The sequence below is a fragment of the Neomonachus schauinslandi genome, chromosome 12, assembly GCF_002201575.2.
Source record: "Neomonachus schauinslandi chromosome 12, ASM220157v2, whole genome shotgun sequence".
Lineage (NCBI taxonomy): Eukaryota > Metazoa > Chordata > Mammalia > Carnivora > Phocidae > Neomonachus > Neomonachus schauinslandi.
Genome location: NC_058414.1, coordinates 48,178,315 through 48,200,280, shown reverse-complemented (window position 1 = coordinate 48,200,280; position 21,966 = coordinate 48,178,315). Strand labels below are relative to the sequence as shown.

Here is a 21,966-nt window from a genome sequence, read left to right as displayed (position 1 = left end):
TGGTTTCATTGATTCTTTTTCTACTGTTTTCCTCTTCTTAATTTTATTGATTTCAGCTCTTTATTACTTTCTCCTTGCTGCAGGTTGGTTCCTTTTCTTTATTTTTTAAAGTGGAAGCTTAGGGACGCCTGGGTGGCTCAGTCGGTTAAGTGTCTGCCTTCAGCTCAGGTCATGATCCCAGGGTCCTGGGATCGAGTCCCGCATCGGGCTCCCTGCTCCACGAGGAGCCTGCTTCTCCCTCTGCCTCTGTCTCTCTCTCTGTCTCTCATGGATAAATAAATAAAATCTTAAAAAAAAAAATAAAGTGGAAGCTTAGATTATTAACTTAACAACCATTCTTCTTCTTTTTTTTTTTTAAAGATTTTATTTATTTATTTGACAGAGAGAGACACAACGAGAGAGGGAACACAAGCAGGGGAAGTGAGAGAGGGAGAAGCAGGCTTCCCGCCTAGCAGGGAGCCTGATGTGGGGCTTGATCCCAGGACCTTGGGATCATGACCTGAGCCGGAGGCAGACGCTTAACGACTGAGCCACCCAGGCGCCCCCCATTCTTCTTTTCTAATATAAGCATTTACCATTATAGATTTAACTCTTGTCACTCTTTTAGCTGTGTTTCAAAAATTTTGATGTTTTGTATTTTCTTTTTTTTTTCGTTCAAAATACTTTCTAATTTCTCTTAAGACTTCCTTTTTGATTCATTCCATATTTGTAAATATGTTGTTTAATTTCCATATATTTCAGGGATTTTCAGGGTATATGTCAGTAGTTGCTTTCTTATATAAATCTGTTAGGGTCAAAGAATATACTTTGTATGATTTCAGTTCTTTATTAGGACACGATATGGTCCATTTATGTGCATATAAAAGAATGTGTAATCTGCTTTTGTTGGGTGGAATGTTTAATTTGGTTGAGTCTGTCTTTTCAGGGATTCTATATATTCAAAGATTCTATGTCTGTCAATGTCTCTGTGTAATTTTTAACATTTCCAAGTATAATTGTGCATTTGCCTATGTCTGCATTTAATTCTATCGATTTCTGCTTCAAGAGTTTTCAAACTCTGTTGTAGAGTGCTCCCACATATACTTCCATCTTCTTGGTGAATTGACTTTTACCACTGTATAATGCCCTCTTTATCCCTAGGAATTTTCCTTGACCTAAAATCTTCTGTGTTTGAAATTAATATTTTCATTACAGCTTTCTTTAGGCTAGTCTTTTCATGGTTTATTTCTTTTCCCTATCTTTTTACTTTTATCCTAACAATATCTTTTTTTTTTTAATTGGTTTCTTAATATGCAGTGTATTTTAATTTTTTTATTCCAGTTTTATTTTTTTCCTTTTATCTGTTCAGATCATTTGCATTTAGTATTTTTCTTGACATAGGCAAATTTAGGTCTCCCACTTATAACTGTCTTATGTTTGTACCTTTTTTTTTCTTCTATTTTCCCTTTCCTGTGTTCATTTGTATTTCAATATTTTTAATACTCCTATTATTGTTTTTTAGCTGTCTCTGAATATTTTTGGTTGATTGGTTGATCATGACATACTTAACTTTCATAGTCTACTTAAGGTTAATATTTTATCACTCCAGATGAAATGTAGAAACCTACAACCATGTAGTTTCTTTAAGCCTGTATGTTGACAGTTGTCACATGCATTGCATCCACACAATGAAAGTCTTCAAGCAGTGTTAGAATTTTTACTTTATACAGTTATTCATACTTGACAAACTTGAGAAAAAAGTTTGTTATATATACCCAGATATTTACTGATTCTATGGATCTTCCTTTGATCCTGAATTCCAAGTTTCCTTCTAGTATTATTTCTGTTCTGCCTGTAGAACTTGTATTAGCAGTTCCTTTAGAGCAGATATGCTTTTAATGAATTATCTTTTCATTCATTGGAAAATTTGTTTATTTTGCCTTAATTTTGAAGGTTATTTTTACTGGTTATAGAATTGTAGGTTGTCACTTATTTTCTTTTTTCATTTTATTATGTTAATCACCATACATTACATCATTAGTTTTTGATGTAGTGTTCCATGATTCATTGTTTGCATATAACACTCCAGCAACCCTCAGTTTGTTTCCTGAGATTAAGAATTCCTCATATCAGTGAGATCATATGATACATGTCTTTCTCTGATTAACTTATTTCGCTCAGCATAATACCCTCCAGTTCCATCCACGTCGTTGCAAATGGCAGAATTTCATTCCTTTTGATGGCTACATAATATACCATTGTATATATATATATATACCTCATCTTCTTTATCCATTCATCTGTCGATGGACATCTTGGCAGTTATTTTCTTAGAGCCCTTTAATGTGCATGTCATCTGGCTTCTTTATTTTCTGTTAGTAAATCTGAAAGCATTAAGTTCATTGTTTCCTATGCAGTGTATTTTTCTCTGGCTGCCTCCATGATATTTTCTTAATTTTTGTTTTCACCTGTGAGGTTGTTTAGTTTTTACCTATGAGATGCATCTGGTCATGATTTTCTTGACTGTTTTGGGGTTTGCAGGCTTTTTTAATCTGTAAAATATCTATATCTATATTTATATCTATGTCTATGTATACACACACACACACACATATATGGGGGGCTATTTATTGAATTATATTAGCATAATATTAGTTTCAGGTGTACAATATAATGATTCAGTAATTCTATACATTACTCAATGCTCATCAGGATAAGTGTACTCTTAATCCCCTTTATCTATTTTAACAGTCCTCCACCCCCCTTCCCTCTGGCAACTGACATTTTGTTTTCTGTATTTAAGAGTCTATTGTTTGTTTGTTTGTCTCTTTTTTTCTTTGTTCGTTGGTTTTGTTTCTTAAATTCCACATATAATTATATGGTATCTGTTTTTCTCTGACTGACTTACTTTCGTTAGCATTGTATTCTCTAGCACCATCCATGTCGTTGCAAATGGCAAGATCTAATTCTTTTTATGGCTGAATAGTATTCCATTCCATTATACACACACATAAACACACACCCCCCCCCCCCCCACATCTTTATCCATTCATCAGTGAATAGATTGCTTGGGTTGCTGCCATATGTTGGTTATTGTAAATAATGCTGCAGTAAATGTAGGAGTGCCTATATCCTTTAAAATTAGTGTTTTCATTTTTTTGGTTAAATACCCAGTAGTGAAATTGTTGCATCATATGGTAATTCTATTTTTAATATTTTGAGGAACATCTGTACTGTTTTTATAGTGGCTGCACCAATTTGCATTCCCACCAACAGTGCAGGAGGGTTCCTTTTTCCCCACACCCTTGCCAACACTTGTTCTCTCTTGTGTTTTTGGTTTTAGCTATTCTGACAGGTGTGAGGTGATATCTCATTATGGTTTTGATTTTCAATTCCCTGATGATGAGTGATGTTGAGCATCTTATGTGTCTGTTGACCATTTGCATATCTTTGGTGCAAAATATTTTCAGGTCCTCTGTCCATTTTTAATTGGATTATTTGGTTTTTTTTGGTGCTGTTTTTAATACACTTTGGGTTTTAACCCTTTATCGGATAAATCTTTTGCAAATATGTTCACCCATTCCGTAAGTAGCCTTATTGTTTTGTTGATAGTTTCCTTCACTGTGAAAAAATTTATTTTGATGCAGTCCACTAGTTTATTTTGCTTTTGTTTCCCTTGTCTGAGGAGACGTATCTAGAGGAATGTTTCTTTGGCTGATGTCAAAGAAATGGCTGCCTATGTTTTCTTCTAGGAGTTTTATAGTTTCAGGTCTCACTTTTAGGTCTCACAGTAGTCATTATTTTTTTTTAAAAGTTTTCTTTATCAGTCTTTCCTCCTGAAACTTTAAGGATACTCATGTCAGATTTGATATTTATATTATCTTACAGGTTTCTGAGTCTCTGATGAACTGTTTTAATAATTTCTTCTTTTTCAGATTTGACAATTTTTTAATGGTCTGTTTTGACAGGAACTTTCTTCTCTTGACTTCAATCTGTTATTGAGCTCATCCAGTCCAAATTTCAGTATTTAGCTTTTAAATTATAAAATTCCCTTTTATTTTTTATAATTGTTTTCTTTTTAATTATTTTTAAAAATTGAGATAAATATACATAACACCAAATTTACCATTTTAGCCATTTTTAATGTGTAGTTTGGTGACATAAGTACATTTACATTGTTGTACAACCATCCCTGCCTATCATCCAGAGCACATTTTTCATCTTGCAAGACTGAACCTCTGCACCCATTAAACGGTGATTCCCTATTCCCCTTCTCCCCAGTCCCTTGAAACCCCCATTCTACTCTCCATTTTTATGTACCTGATAATTCTAAATGCCTCATCTGAGTGGAATCATACAGTATATTTTATGACTGGCTTATGACTGGCTTATTTCAGTTAGCATAATGTTTCAAGGTTCACCCATGTTGTACTGCATGTTGGAATTTCTTTCCTTTGAAAGGCTGAATAATATTCTGTTCTGTATATATGCAACATTTTGTTTATCCAGTCATTCATTCATTGATGGACACTGGGTTGCTTCCACCCTTTGGCTACTGTGAGTAATGCTGCTGTGAACAGGGTTACACAAGTATCTCTTCAAGACTATTTTGAGTTATTTTGGGCCTATACCCAGAAGTAAAAATGGTGGATCGTATGTTTAATTATTTAACTTTTTGGCAAACTGCCACACCATTTCCCTGGCAGCTGTAGCACTTTACATCTCCACTAATAGTGCCCAAGTGTTCCAGTTTCTCTCCATCCTTGCCTACACTTTTGTGTGTGTATATTATTTCTTTATTTTGATGATAGCCATCCTAATGGATGTGAAGTGGTATCTTATTGTGATTTTGATTTGCATTCCCGTGATGATTAGTGATGTTGCATATCTTTTCACTTGCTTATTGTTCGTTTGCATATCTTCTTTAGAGAAATATCTATTCAAGTGTTTTGCCTATTTTCGAATTAGATTGGTTACAATTTATATTTTCTTTGCCAAGACCATCTACCATTCCCTTAAGAGTTTTTGTTCTCACTTCATGGGGCATGGTTATTGTATCCACTTAAAAGTCTGGTAATTCCACCATCTGAGTCATCTTGAGGATGGTGTCTTTTGATTATTTTTTACCTTAGGAGTTGAGATTTTTCTCTTTTTTTGTGCGCTGAGTAAATTTTTTATTGTATCCTGTACATTTTGAATATTGCATTATGAAATTATATATTCTGTTGAAATCCCATCAATAATGCTGATTTATTTTTTTAATAGTCAATCCGTCTAATTATTTTTAGCTTACAGTTCTCCTTTGCCCCTTGAGTGCTGTGGTTTCAATATTCAGTTTAGTTTTTCAGACCTCTCCCTGATGTTATCAGGTCATTCCATAGGTGTGCCACCAGAGCCAAATCTGGTCCCTGGGCAGTGTTCTCTGTTATAGTTCAGGTTTCACATATTTTGCAGTATTTATTTAATTCAGTCCACACATACGCAGTTCAGAATTTACCAAGGCTTCATATGTAGATTTAGAGAGTCTCTTTTTTGCACCCCATCATCTCTGGTTCCCCTGTATGCCTGGCTCTCAGGGACTTCTGTGAATTTACATTTCTGAAAAACAAAAGACTTGGATCTCTATTGCTGAGTTTTGGATAAAAGAAATTCATTGTGAGAAACATGAAATTTGTGTATATTGTAAAACAAATTCTTGATGATATATCCACTTAAGCCTACACATGATTTTTTAATGGGAATTTTAAGGTAAAAAAATATCCCTCACCCCAAATTGATGAGTTCGTGTTTCCAATAATGAAAATAATAGAGAATTTTAAGACTGCCTATATTAAAGCAAAATCTGGCTTTGTATTAAATTTTAGATTTGAGACAAAGTATTGCTTTGGGTGATGTTAGGGTTCAGAGGCATTGTGACTGATACCAAAACTTCAACAACTTTAAGTCCAGAATGACTCATAGTTACAGGCAAAACAATTTCTTCTAGTAATTAAATTGGCATTCCAACTCTTCTATTCAACATTTTATTTTACTTGTGATCCTTGCATTACCCGATGCTTGAGATTACTCTGTAACTCTGTAAAATCAGGGTGATCTTCTCAGGTGACCACTTATTTTCACTGGAAGCATATTTTCAGTGTATCATTCACTGGCACTGAACTTAAATATTTAAGCCATTGTCAGGGTGGTTGTTGCTGTTTCAGAGGTGTCTCTTCACTTCATCTGATTTTTCATTCTCGCCACTGAAAAACTTTCTGCCTCAGTAACCAGCTCATTATGTCTGATTATCTTAGTTGACTATTTGGGCTTTGTTCAAACCGACAGCCAGCTTGGTTATTCATTTACTAGTTCAATTACATATTTACCCACCTCTATTATACTCATTTTCATAATGTTTAGGTTATATGAAACAATTTTTCTTGTTTAGCATTTTTTTGTACAGTAAGGAAGGATACATAATTGGATTTTATTGAGTGGAACTGTTGTGACTTAGGAAGTCTTTGTGTTAGAGATACTCTAATCCACATATATCTGTTTTCTAAATAGTTTCAGTGGAGAAATTACCTTTTCATTGAACTAAGAACATTATATAGAATTTTAACCATAAATTGTAAATGTATTCAAATGGCAACCCGGTCAATATTGTTTAAAATGTAAAAGTGTGAAGTATGTTTATTAATTCAGAAATATATCCTGAATTTTTCAATGTTGTATACACTGTTTGAGACTTAAGAGGTAAAGTAGTAAACAAAGTAGACAAAACCTTCTGACTTCACTGAGGTTCCATAGTATTAGGAACACACAGACAACATCGAATATCGGAAGGTGAGGAGTGGGATGGAGAAGAAAGAAGGAGATGAAGTAAATGGGGGAAGAAACTAATATATTAAAATAGAAAGTCAGTCTCCAAAATCTCTTCACTAATCTACACTTCCACCAATTGTGAATGAAAGTTTCTAAATCTTCACCCGCCTCCCACTTTTGACAGTATTCAGTCTTGTAACCTGTACTAATCTGTTGGGTGTAACTGATATCTTGCTTCACCTTTTCCATGTTTTTCCATGTTTTTGGACATTGCAAGTCTCTTTTCTCCAAATGTTTCTCATGCTACCCTTCTTTGAATATAAATCTTAGTATTTATGCAATAATCAATTTTCAACCTTGTAATTTATGGTTTAAAGCAACTTTTTGTCAGGCTTATTGAGGTATAATTTGCATTCAATATTACACATTTTAAAATTTACAGCTTATTGAGTTTTAACAAATGTATATAATTGTGCAGTTGCCATCAGAATCGGTATCAAACATTTCTGTCATACCAGAAAGTTTTCTTGTATCTCTTTGCAGTCCTTCTGTCCCCTCACCTCTAATCCCTGGCAACTGCTGATGTGTTACCTCCTGTTACAGTAGTTTTGCATTTTCTAGACTGTTTTGTAAATGGAATCATAAAGTATATAGGTTTTTTGGGTTTTTTTTTGGAGTTTTTAAAGAAGTCTTTCCTCACCCATATATAACAAAGGTATGTATTCTCCAATATTTTTTTATTAACACATTGATTTGCCTTCCACACTTAGCAGCTTGAATCCACCAGGACTCCAATTTTTATGTTTAGTTAAGAATTGAATTTTTTCAGAATATAGTGATGGACTTGTTTCAGTACCATCTGCTCATTAGTATTCCTAAGGAAATGCAGCTGGGATTTTTATTGAGATTGCACTGAATATATAGTTTAACTTAGCATGTCTATATTAAGTCATCTCATCCAATAGCATGAACTATCTCTTTAGTTCTTTATGCCTTTTAAAAGGCCTTTAATTTTTTTTTCTATAGGAATCTTTAAATACATTGTTAACTAATTCCTTCATACTGAATTGTTTTTCTTAGTATTGTGAATCGCTTCCTATATTCTATATGTATTTTTTGGTAAATTACAGGAGTGCTATTGATTCTTATAAATCAGTCTTCTGTTTGGTCTTAGTGCTGAACTTTCTGATAAGTTTTAAGAGTGTGTTGATTTTATTTGTTTCCGTGAGCAGATCATGTAGTCTGCAAATAGTAACAATCTCATTCTTCCCTTCAGGCTATTACATATGCTGTTTCTTCTTTTCTGAAAGCATTGATCAAGACTTGCTCAATTACATTAAATATAGTGATAAGAATAGAAATACCTTATTCTCTATCATTAAAAGAATGCTTCAGATATCCATAAATATAATGATTATCCTTGGTTAGGTCTCAAATGTTTGACAGTGGGATACTTCTTCTCACAACACCAATTACTATTTTCCACAGAAGAGCTAGGTAGGAGACCAGAACAGTGATTTTTCTCCCAGTCTGCCTTAAAATCAACTTCTATATTGCTTGGGCTATACTCCTTGAGCTCTTCATTGAATTGGTCTGGAATAGGAATCAGATATCTGTAAACTTCCCAGGTGATTCTTTTTTTTTTTTTTTTTAATTTTATTATGTTATCTTAATCACCATACAATACATCATTAGTTTTTGATGTGGTGATCCACGATCCATTGTTTTCGTATAACACCCAGTGCTCCATGCAGTATGTGCCCTCCTTAATACCCATCACCGGGCTAACCAATCCCGCCTCCCCCCTCCCCTCTAGAACCCTGTTTGTCTCTCAGAGTCCATAGTCTCTCATGGTTCATCTCTCCCTCCAATTCCCCCCCCCATTTTTCCCTTCCTTCTCCTAATGTCCTCCATGCTATTCCTTATGTTCCACAAATAAATGAAACCATATGATAATTGACTTTCTCTGCTTGACTTATTTCACTTAGTATAATCTCCTCCAGTCCCATCCATGTTGATGTAAAAGTTAGGTATTCATCCTTTCTGATGGCTGAGTAATATTCCATTGTATATATGGACCACATCTTCTTTATCCATTCATCTGTTGAAGGGCATCTCGGCTCTTTCCACAGGTTGGCTATCGTGGACATTGCTGCTATGAACATTGGGGTGCATATGGCCCTTCTTTTCACTACATCTGTGTCTTTGGGGTAAATACCCAGGAGTGCAATTGCTGGGTCATAGGGCAGCTCTATTTTTAACTTTTTGAGGAGCCTCCACGCTGTTTTCCAAAGTGGCTGTACCAACTTGCATTCCCACCAACAGTGTAAGAGGGTTCCCCTTTTCCCACAACCTCTCCAACATTTGTTGTTTCTTTCCCTGTCCATTTTTGCCATTCTAACTGGTGTAAGGTGGTATTTCAGTGTGGTTTTGATTTGCATTTCCCTGATGGCTAATGATGATGAACATTTTTTCATGTGTCTGTTAGCCATTTGTATGTCTTCTTCAGAGAAGTGTCTGTTCATCTCTTCTGCCCACTTTTTGACTTGATTGTTTTTTGGGTGTTGAGTTTGAGAAGTTCTTTATAGATCTTGGATACCAGCCCAGGTGATTCTTTTATGCAACCAGTTTGAGAATCATTGGAGTGGTCCTAATTAATCTCTAAAGACTATGTATCTAAACTAGTTTAAAATTTTAAATATTGACTCCATAGTTTAAAATATATTGACAAAACTATAGAAAATTGTGGATTTCTCCAGTTAAGAACACAGATACATTAGTGTTTTATTCTTGGATATCATGAATTTTAGTATGTTAGGAGATATAGTTGGGGAAAAAAGTGTTCTATGTTGGGTATACTGATGACATAAATTGCTGTTTGTTAAAAGGTCTTCTACCCACCCCAGGATCCCTTATATCCTATTTGAAAGTTTCTAAAATAAACTAGGGTTAAGATTCACATGTTCAGTATCTTTTATCCAATACCTGCACACCTATTCTAGACCTGTATGATTGTCACGTAGGATAGATAATGTGCCCACAGTATGAAATTTTTGTTTTAAAGATTTTATTTATTTGACAGAGAGAGACAGAGAGAGAGGGAACACAAGCAGGGGGAGTGGGAGAGGGAAAGCAGGCTTCCTGCGGAGCAGGGAGCCCGATGCGGGGCTCGATCCCAGGACCCTGGGATCATGACCTGAGCCGAAGGCAGACACTTAATGACTGAGCCACCCAGGCGCCCAGTAAGAAATATTTTTAACCGCATGTGTAATTCATTAAAAAAAAAAAAAAAACTACTTAGTGGCCTTCATTTGTCTGCATTATCAGAATATGGGTATACTCACCACTCAAATATTAGCAACCTCCTGTTTAAAAAACCTTCCTTAGAAATGATCCATATATCCAGATGTCATTTCAGAGCTCAAGTTCTTGGCCAACAGGGTTATCTCTACATGAAGAAGTATCCTCCCAGATTCCCTGTGTTAAGGGACCTATATGTCTTCTACTTTCTACCCCTTTTAGTCCCTGACTGCCCATTTCCTGTGTTGCATGCCACACTGCTTCTGACTATTGCCAGTCTCCAAGGATGGAGCTCTTCTCTGCAGCTGCCTGGTAACCATTCTTTCCCTCTAGCTGCAAGTGCAGTTCTAGAACAATGAGCGTCAAGCTCCTCCATGTCTACTCCGCTCCCTTCTCTTTATACTGTTGCAGAGAAGAAATTCTTCATTGTCTCTACTGCCTTATTTATGTTGGAAGAGGAATTGGGAAAAGATCCCTTGTAATTACCGAATGCAAAGTGTATAGAAAGTAGAAGAGCAGCCAGACTCTGCCAGTCTGGGAGGGAGGTGAAGAAAGTGTATGGGACTGAAGTGGCAATGTTAATAGGAAAGAAGAAAACTATGGTGGTATATGTAACATAGTTCACCTTTATTATCTGTTTAAATAAACTACTTAAAAAAATTATACTGTGATTATCAAGAGGGTTGGTTAAAGGAAGAGGCCAATGAACAAGTGTACCTGTCAAGAATGTAGACTACATCTCGCGTGTCTTGGCAAGGGAGAAATATGGAGAACCACGGGTAGGAAGCAGTTATTTCTAAGAGAAAATTCATGTTTTGTTCTAAACAGCTTTTCTTCAAGAGTACTTTTTGATTAGACTCAATTAGTGAGTTGGGACAGAAGCTTTGAGGTTAAAAATCAACCAGATACATTTTAAGCAAAGATTATGTAAAAGAAACAATATAAAAATCCACAAAAGATATTTCGTTGTTAAAATTTCAGTATAAATCAGTTTTTTAATTATAAAATGCTGGAAAATCAGTTTTGTGTTACATAAAAGTGGAGGTAACGTTTTAAATGTTTGTCGACGCTGTATATGTGCCTCATGTGATGCAGTAATGAGAGATTTAAAAATACTGTCTCTTGGCTAAAAATCTGTTCTGTAAAATTTTCTAAAGATCCTGGGTTGTAATGTATATTCTCTGGCTTCCCGTTTCTTAGTTGTTTGCTCATTAATTATATACAATTTTAATTGCTTTCTGCTGCTGCAAAGGAAATAGGAGAATATGGGCGAATAACACTCTCAAAGAGATTACATAAAGAATCAATTCTATAAGTTAACAGAAATAATTATATTCTACTTTATGGGATGCTTGTGAGTTATACTTCCATATTTTATTTGGTTATAACACTTAATTAAATTTAGGGTCTAAACATTCTCTTTAAAATATGGAGTAATTAGAAATGCTAGCCACTGGTCACAGAAATTTAGAGCTTTCTAAAACTAGTTAGTATATTATCATGTCTACCAAGAAAACCTAAGTTATTTAATAATACTAACATTTGTGTTAATCTTTATTTTACCTCAGTACAGTGGTTTCATTTTTCTGGATCTAAGGAGGGTTTTTTTCTGTTATCTAAGTAGAGAAAAGGACTGTTAGAAATAACCTCATTTTGCCAGTTTTGAGAAGAAGCATTTGAATTTTATAATTTCCTAACCTGATCTGATCTTTGAGAGGCACACTGTGAAATGGTGATGCACCAGGGGCAGATAGAGTTCTGGCTCAGGACCCGTTATTCTTAGGCAAGTGAGACACACTGAGTTAGCTGGACATTAAATGTCATTGAATTCACTTTTCTTTCTTGAATTTTAAAGCCTTAATATTTCATGCTTAAACTGCCCACATTCTTGTTGTCTGAGTAAGCATGCTCCTTTATGAATGCTTATTATATTGTAAAAGTTAGTCATTTTTATCACTTCATGAGAAATATTTTAATTAGGTAAGTTCGCCTTCCTGGCTCTCGGTTTTAGATTATGTTAAGCAATGTTCAGTTATATAAATGTTTGAGACAAGAGGTAGGATTAGAGTGTATAGCTCAAGTTTGTTTTCTTTCAACAGAATTTTTATTTCTTGGAGAATGGATTGAATTTTTTCTATTTTATGAATTCCTAGCCTTCATTTCTTTTTTGTTAATGTAGTGCCTATACTTTTTAATGTGCCCCGGCAGTAATTTTATCCATTTGAATGATGTCTTGCCTTTTATAAATTAGGGAGTATTTAAACCAGGTATTAAAGTGGCGATAAGGTGTAATTCCCATGGCCTTGTTTGTTTGTTTGTTTGTTTTTAATCTGCGTAAGACCAGCATGATGGTACAACTCTGCCAGCTGAGGAGTACAGAAAGTCATGTTTCTGGAAGCTGGATTTCAATTTTTTTTTAAAAAATTAGGTCTTAGGTCCTTGAGATTTCCCTTAGAAAATTTGGCATATATATGAGCATCGACTACAAGTCTTTAACTGTGTGGGCTTGTGATTTTATTTGAGGAGCCCCCTCAGGGACCATTGGCTTGCCAGGTACTGTCAGCCAAATCTTACTAACAGCTTGGGTAGTTATCATTACCTGTTTGTTGAGAAACTTCATTTTCATTAACAGTTGTGTAAATAAAGCCACACAGTATATATTTCTTTTTTCCCCCCTTTAGAATGTACCGGTTAACCTTAACCTTCAGTCTGACTAAATTGAACAAGTGAATGTATTTGTATAGACTGAGGTTCTTGAGAATTTTAGATAAACTATTTCTGACTCATTGAAGTTAAAAACTCTTTTATTTTGATTTATTTTTGTTTTATTTTTCAGAACTGTCTTGTTTTAATAATTGTCCTCTAATTTCATTGAGAATGTCAACGTTAGTTCTGATTTTGATGCCATGTCAGTGGTGTGTGTGTGTGTGTGTGTGTGTGTGTGTGTGTGTGTGTGTATTTTACGTTGATCTTAATAACTTGTATCAGTCTGGATTCTTGTGCAGGTTGAATGAGACTGAAAATACTGATGCTAGGTATGAAAATATTAATGCCTGGGCGCCTGGGTGGCTCAGTCATTAAGCGTCTGCCTTCAGCTCAGGTCATGATCCCAGGGTCCTGGGATCGAGTCCCACATCAGGCTCCCTGCTCGGCAGGAAGCCTGCTTCTCGCTCTCCCACTCCCCCTGCTTGTGTTCCTGCTCTCGCTATCTCTCTCTCTGTCAAATAAATAAATAAAATCTTTAAAAAAATAAAAAGAAAATATTAATGCCTATCAATTTACAACTTTTATATTCTTAGTCATGGAAATCTATTCCAGTGTAGTACATATTAGTAAGTCTTTGTATGCAAGGAAGCGTTCCCAGATTTACCTTTCATACCTCATCAGGTAGTGTTTTCTGTCCACTTAATTCAAAGTAGCTTCACATTAAGGTGTTAAAAAAATATTATCTGTCATAATTCAAGTTGTAAGAAGTATTTATAGGTATTAAAATGAGTAGCTAACTTAGTATTCACCATAAATCATCTGTTTATCCAGTTCACGCAAAGAAGATGTGGGCCCATGGTTGTAATGTTTGGCCTGATTTTTTCATTTTCCCTAGATAAATAACAAAATTTTGTGTTTTCCCATTTCAAATTATTGCATGATGGTTGATGACCATCACTAAATGCCAAGAAACACATGAAGAAATAAGAAAAATCACTATGAGATTTTTAACTACAAATAATACAAAACAAGAGAAAAGAGGAAAAGACTCAAATATTCAATAATGAATATATATTTACACAGTGCACTGGATATACAGTGTAATAACACTATGTGAGCCATGCTTTCTAGCAGATTACGGTTTACCAGGGAAGATGGCCATTGAATAAATAAAGTGATTGTAGGAAGGAGTAAGAAGGAAAGCTTCTGTAAGAATGTTACATTTAAGGATAGATAGGAGGTAACTAGATAAACTGATGGAAAATAAATATTTAGACAGAAGGAAGAGCCTGAAGCAAGATATACACAGTATATTCAAAGAAATCAAAGAAGTCAATGAAACATAAGTATTCTTATCCTTGATTTTAAACAAAGGTGTTAGTGGCTCAGAGGGGACCTTGCTTACCTAAGTAAGACAGCTAATAAATAGAAATCTGTTTTTCTTACTTCTTGGAAAATTTGGAGCAGAAAATGTTTTTGGTCTGAATTTTTTTGGGGGAGATCAGAAGATGTTTTAATCTCATATTATATTTGAGATTATCGACCACCTTCCATATAGGTAAAAGATGTCCAAAATAAATTATAAGATGTATTTCCTGTGCTTACAGAGTACATAAATTAGATGACGAAATTGAATCAAGTCAGTGCAAATCACCAGGAAGCAGCAAATAAATAGATGTCAGTTTGTCTTATGACCTAACAAATTTTCCAGGAACTTGTAGAAGTTGGTGATGAAAGTAGGTTGGGAAAGATGGAGAAAGCTTTCCTGAGGAGATGAACAACCTTAGGACTGTACTGTATGTTGAAAAAAAAGCGACTAGAAGGGCACTGACAAAGGTGAAGCGATGGAAAGAAGCAGGACAGCCACAGTGGTGTGTGTGTGTTGCGGGGGGGTGATGAGTTCATCTCAATGAACAGTGAGACCCGATCAGGCCCCGCAGAGAGTCTTGTGAAGTAGTCCAAAGAGTTTAAACTTGGCACAGTAGATAGTAAGGAGATACTGGAGGTGCTTGAGAGGCCAACGCATAGCTAATTGGTAACTAACAAAAGTCGTGGAGTTTCCTTTTTTTATGGTCTGTTAAAAATAGTTTAGGCAATAAGAACAGTATTGGAGACATTCATTAAAAAGAACCATTTAAACAGATACTTACCATTTACATCTCTCTGATGTAACTGGCAAAGCTGGTATAGTTAACAAAGCCCGCTGAACAGAAACATAGGTTTGATTTTGTGTACAAACAAGGATATTATAATCTCTAGGAAAGAGTGAATGAAGGGGGAGCCATAAAATTGTTCACGTTTAGACAGAATGTGATCAGGGGAGTTTTGTACTTTGTTTCAATTGAGAAAATTTAATATGGGCTTTTGGAGCTTTTAAATGAAGAAAGAGTGATGATGATGTAGCTAGAACCTCATGGCCGTGTTCATTCTGAAGATTGTATAATATGAAAGTAGACTGAGTCTGATCCTTCAGTCTCCAGAAGGCTCTTCAGGTACACCTGGCAGGACCACAATGGAAGTGTATCTGACCAGGTTTACCAGCATGAGCTATGCATTTTCATGTTTGGGTACTAGTGATCTTTATAGCAGTCTGATTGGAGTGGGTAGTGGGGAGGAATAAGAGAGAGAGAGAAGAAAGCAATTATGGCATTTTCAAAACCTCATCCTAAGTATTTTCTAAGGAAATGGCTATTTTTGATTTTGCATTTGCATGTGGGTTCCATCTGACAAACTGAACATAGGAAGTGAGTTAATTGGTGCCTTCTCATGTGTGATGGTTGTATACATGGATTGCTCTTATAGCACATCCAGTCATGTTGATCTTCAATGGCAAGAATATATTTATGGTATTGATCTAGTTCCTGGAACTGATGCTGGCTGAACATATTTTAGAAATATGGCTCTCTTTCTTATATGTCAAAAATCAAGTATCTGGGTTTAATTTATAAGACAAATTTAAATACACTATGCTCCTAGTACTATTGCTAGTTCATTTGTATTACTTAGATCACTTAATCTCTCAGTGTTCCTCTTTTGTCATATGTAATCATAAATAAAACTTACAGGATTAATTAATTAAAAATATCCGGATGGTTGGGTTTTTCCTAGAGAGAGGGTTGGGGAAGATGGCTAGAGAAGAGTTGTATATCTTAAGGTAAGAAAGAAAATGGTGAGGAAATAGACTTCTGAAATCATTCTACAGAAAAGTAGCTTTCAGAGTCTGCTCTGTTACATTTTCTCTCTGTTCTGCTATGTTTTCTATAAATAAGGCTCTGGCACTGTTATAGAAAATTGTATTTAATAATGATAAGTTTGAAATACATTATAAATTTCTCAATCATTAAAATATCAGCTATGTTTTAACAGACTGTGCAAAAGTGAGAACGTTTTTTGAGAAGAATGTCTAAAGTAAAACAATGTTTCTTATAAAGCTTTTAGCACGAAATTAAAGTGAATGTCCCATCACTGGGATATTTGGTCAATTGAATAATAAATTGGATTTAGATCCCTACTCAGTAATTTACTAAGAGCAAGAATAATTAAGAGAAGCTTTTAAGGCTGACAGACTTGAGTTCAAATTCTGGTTGATATCCTCAAATGACTGGCTTACTCTCTCCATGCCCTTAGTTACCTTATTTGAGAAAAAAGGAGCTTAATCACATGAATGTTTTAATGATTAAATAAGATAATATGTAAAAATGTATTAACTAAATGAGGCACCACAAAATAAACATCATAACTATTCTGTGCCTTTGGGCAAAGCATTTAAACTCTTTGAACATAAATTTCTTCATTTATAAAATTAAGGTAATACAACCTCACCAGACCGCTACAATCAAAACACTGAGATGATATTACAAAAACATTTTGGGAATTGTCAAGAGGGAGAAATCAAGGATGATACCCTTCTTTCTGCCTAGACTTCTAGTTTATGATGGGGTCTTTTACAGTAATCCTAGCACAAGGCAGAAAGCAGGTTCGAGGGAACAGTTGATGAGTTCTATCCTGGGCATGATGAACTGGAGACTGAAACAGGTTTAGAGCAGCAGAGCTCAACTGAAAGTCACACACAAGGCACTGGTCTTGTTAAAAATAAAATAAGAATTTCTTCCTTGGTCATGTGCATACCTGTTATGGGTAAAATGTCATTTTGCCAGCTACCATGACTAAGTCACTTTTTCATATATCTGTGGTACCTAAAATGGACATTTTTTATTACTACTCTTCTTTCCTGAGTTGGAGCAAATACATATATACCCTTGTGAATGATCTTTGGTCTGGGCCTTTCTGTGTTGTGATTGGTTAATCAGTGTGTGGACCGAATGGTGCAAATAGCTCTGCGCAAATCACTTGCTTGAACAAAAGTGAATATTACATGTATTCTGAATTTTCATGGAATTTATTTTCTCTAAATGAGCTGATGACTGGCATCACAAATTAATAAAGTATTCCAAAACATTATTTTCACCTTGGAGAGGTCAGAATTAAATTTATATTTAAATTATGTATTCAAACCATATTTATGTGAATGAAGTCAGAACATATTTCCCTTTAACTTGATTAACCTTCATCTTGATCATATTTAGACCTCGGCTTATTCAGTTGATCTCACTTAAGGCTCTCTGTTGACCAAAGGCTTTACATGTGCATGTCCAGCCAGTCATGTAGTTGGCATTACATAAAGTCAGCTGTATTTAGTGAAGATACACCAGAGTCATGTATTAAGATCTGAAGTCCAAAAGGCAGTGTGGATAAGGCTTAGGGTATTGACTCAGAGCTAGACTTGAAGTTATGCCACAGTAAAGCTTTAATATGGTGGTATGGGAAGCATCACAAGGACACCTGGAGGCTAATTATTTGGTTTAAACTGTGGCTGTGCCACAGACTAACATCATGGCCATGGACAGGTTGCTTAAAGTGCAGAACTTAACTACATTTTTGAAACTGGAATAAAAATAGTACTTTCCTCATGGAGTTGTGAGGATTGGATGTGTTATGTTAACATATGTAAAATGTGTGGTAAAATGTGAGAGTAAGAGAAACAGTATCTGTTACTATTATTAGAATATGGTCATAGATGTTATCAGGGTATAAGCAACTGAAGCCATAGATGTAATAGGGTATCCCAGGCTGACAGTAAAGAGTGGGAAGAAAGCCTAGGACAGAGTCCCAAGGAAGGTGACACGTAAGGAATGGGCAGAGGAGTGGAGACCTGCTGAGATGTAACCATACAGGTAGGAAGAAAATCAGGCAAGTATGATATTGTGGAAACTAAGACAAAAGGACATTTCAGTTAGAAAGAATTGGCTAACATTACCAAATACCAAAACAAACAACCCCCGCCCCCGCAAACAAAAACAGATTGCAACATTTTGCACCTCCGTGTACCATTAGTAGGTTGTAACCATGTCATTATGATATTCAGATATTACAGAGTGAATGGCATGCTCAAAGTTGGTTTTTGCAGGGGATTCTCAGATTCTCAACAAGTTGTCAAGATTTTCAAACATTTGCTTTACAAGGTAGGAAAGTGGACACATTGACAAGAGCTGTTGGAGTGTAATTGTTAGGGACAAGTCCAGTGGCAGTAAGCTGAGTCTGAACATTGGGAAATTGGAAGACGATAGTAATACCTATGAAGAGGCAGGCAGGAAGGTATGGGCCTGAGGGAGACTGGCAGGTTTAGGAGATTTTTATTGTTCTAGGATGGGAAAATATGCTGATGTTAAGGAGAAGTTAAGGAGGTGGCAATATGGGGGAGAGAAGAGATACTCAACCTAAGGATGTCAAAGCAGTAGGATACTGGGCGCCTGGGTGGCTCAGTTGGTTAAGCGACTGCCTTCGGCTCAGGTCATGATCCTGGAGTCCCTGGATCGAGTCCCGCATCGGGCTCCCTGCTCAGCGGGGGGTCTGCTTCTCCCTCTGTCCCTCTTCCCTCTTGTGCTGTCTCTCATTCTCTCTCTCAAATAAATAAATAAAATCTTTAAAAAAAAAAAAAAAAAAAAAAAAAAAAAAAAAAAGCAGTAGGATACAGAGCATAGTTAAGCAGCGGGACTTCAAGGGACAGTGATAGAAGGGACACTGTTGACTGTAACAAGATACATGGAGAAAGGATGGTTCCAGTGCAGGTACTTTGTAAGTTGGTATCAAGTTCGGGAAACTCCTGTCTGATGGCTAGCACTTTCTCTTTGAAGTAAAGAGAGGCAAATTTTAAGAAGAATGACGTAAAAAGTCAATATCCAACTGAGAAGCATTGTACCACTCAGTACTTAGGACTAAAATGTGACAGTAATAGAGCCAGTCCTATTCGCATTTAATGGCGGTTACTTACTTAAACTACCAGACCTCATGGTTTAGCTCTCTAATAGAACCCTGTCGGTGCCAGGATGCAACAGGGAGCCCTCTGAGTGGTGGCTTGATAAGCATCCCCAAGGAGGCAAAGTGTGCTTTACGAAAGGTGGCCGGATTACATAAAGCCATGAAAGCAATACCAGAAATGATTCTGTAGTGCTGTCCATTATATCTTTTTCATTGAATTTATAATGCTAGGAAATGGGTATTCAAAAAATGACTTATCTCTTTACCTACTTATTTGTAATACTAAGAAATTCCCTTTTTTGAATACTTTCCTACAGAAAATCACTTTTTCTTGATAGCCCTATTTTTTTTTTTTTTGAGTGATCTTTGGTCATAAAAATAGAAGAGAAACTTTACTATAGGGTTCATTTTTGAAATGAAATTTTTTTTATAATTCATTTTATAATCATATGCATGATTGAGACAAAAGCGGAACTTTTTATTCTGAAATGAGGTCAACTTGAGAATTAGCAGAAACTAGATTTTAAGTAACTATCTTGTATTCTCACAGCTCTGTCTTTTGAGGAGCTAGTGTTCCATTAATAATTAAATATTTCACGTGTAACAAACTGGCAGTCTTCTTAGGTTTTTTTTTTTTTTTAAATGATTCAGAAGTTACACTCAAACTTCAAAAATTTTTAAGGTAACATAACCATTTTTGGAAAACATCAACCTGTTGGGGTTTGTATCATATGGTTCTTTTTTAGCATCTTTATATTCCTCTCTCTATAGGGCTTCCTATAGGAAATTTTACCATGTCCATTCTACATAAAAGTTTGTTTACCTTTGTCAGCAAATCATTTATAAATGTAGATACAAAGCTAACTTTTTTTTATTTCAGGCTTTCCAAAATTACCTCTCCAAGGCTTTATACTTCAGAAAATGAGTTTCTCATTATAAATATTAATATTTGATACTTTTAAAAGTTCTGCTTTGAGGATTTATTTAAACTGGGTAAAAATATAATATATATAGGAATATACAAAGATTTGTAGTCTTCTAGTTCCTGATACTGTGTTAGTTAAGGTAAAGGACTAAGCTCCTCTAACAAAGACATCCTGAAGCAGTGGCTCAAACAAGATAGAAGTTTATTTGTGTCTTGGGTAACAGTCCAGATATATCATCTGGGTCTTTTTAGCAGCTCTGTTTCATGCAGGTCATGCCTCTGGCATTTTTAATGTGTAACTTCCAAAGTCACTGGTTGCCACCACTATAAATAAAAATGGAAAGAAAAGAACATAAGCCTTTGGCCAAAGATTTCCTCTTAAGCTAGTCAAATAGAAGTTGCTCACATTTTTGCTTGCACTCCATTAGCAATGAGGGTTGAATCGCGTGGCCCAGCATGTACCAAAGGAAGCTAGGAAACACGGTTAGCCAGCAGCCATGTCTTGGCTATACTTTACTGTTAGAAGGAAGGAGAAAATCTTCAGTGGACAGCTAACAATATCTGACACAGACACAAATGAATGTAAAGGAGAAACACACTGTTTTAAGAGCATTATCCCACTCCCACAGATTTTTGAAAAGTAAGATTTTGGGCTGTCACGTTAATATTCCAGATTACTCTGTGCTGTTGTAGATTCAGTCGTAATGTGTGAAGTTCATGTAGTATGTTTTATATAGAACCAACAAACCTCCTTCAGGAGAGAATAATGGCGTATCGTGAGATAAAAAGCCATGTTATAACGGAGATTTTCAACTATACCTATTTTACCTCTACCTGCTTTCCAATTGCTTGAGTTATTTTCCTGAATTAACTGTGCTTTTGTAAATGTCATACATATGCATTTCCCCCATCCCGTGTTTGGTATCAGACTTCCTCCTACCTAGAACTTAAGAGTTTAGAAGGGAAAATTTATCTGGGGATAATCATGTGTCATACATGAACTGGATGGATGGCAAAAAGGAGGTGTTTCGGAGAATAGATGAGCCTACTCGGTGGTGTGAACAATGAATAGAAGTATCAACATTTACAAAAAGGAAAATCAGAGGGACATTACAGGAAGAAAATAAAAGTGTGGCCAAGGACATGGGGCCTGGGGGACTGCAAATTAGGTGATAGAAGTAGAGTAAAGGGCCCAGAAATGAGGCAGTGTTCAAAAGGACCTTGGGTGCCAATGCTGATATATCAGCATTACCTATTTGGTGATTCTAAAACCCCTGGCATACATGAATGTATTTCTGGGATTTATGTCACTATGGAGACGTCCTTGCAAATGGTAGTCTAGAATATTTTCTCTTTTTTCTTAACTTTTAAGCATAAAACAGAGCACCATAAAAAATAAACCTGCTGATTTCTTAAGCTCAAAATATGAAAATTCAAATTTCAGGGTATAATAGTATTTTTTTTAAAGATTTTATTTATTTATTTGATAGAGAGAAACACAGCGAGAGAGGGAACACAAGCAGAGGGAGTAGGAGAGGGAGAAGCAGGCTTCCCGCTGAGCAGAGAGCCCGATGTGGGGCTCGATCCCAGGACCCTGGGATCATGACCCGAGCCGAAGGCAGACACTTAACGACTGAGCCACCCAGGCGCCCCATAATAGTATTTTTTAAATCTGTTTTTCATTATGTAACAGAATAGAAGTTGAGTCTACATTTTAATATGCAATATGCTCTAAATCTTTTTTCTTAAATAGTATGTATATAGCAATACAGTTGCATCCATCCTTTTTCCATGAGAGGAACACTTTATTTTTTTTTTATTTTTACATATAAAATGAGTATGAAGACCATATGAGATAACTTTTGTTCTACAGTCTCTGCTGATCTAGTGATGTTAAAAAAGCATTCTTTTTTTGTATTCAATCATACAAAAGA

General features: G+C 35.5%; 1 protein-coding gene across 1 annotated transcript in view; it reads left to right on the top strand.

The window, feature by feature from the left end:
* CRPPA (CDP-L-ribitol pyrophosphorylase A) overlaps window positions 1–21,966 on the top strand; it is a 310,974-nt gene that overhangs the window by 244,113 nt on the left and 44,895 nt on the right. The gene's annotated exons all lie outside the window — the stretch shown is intronic.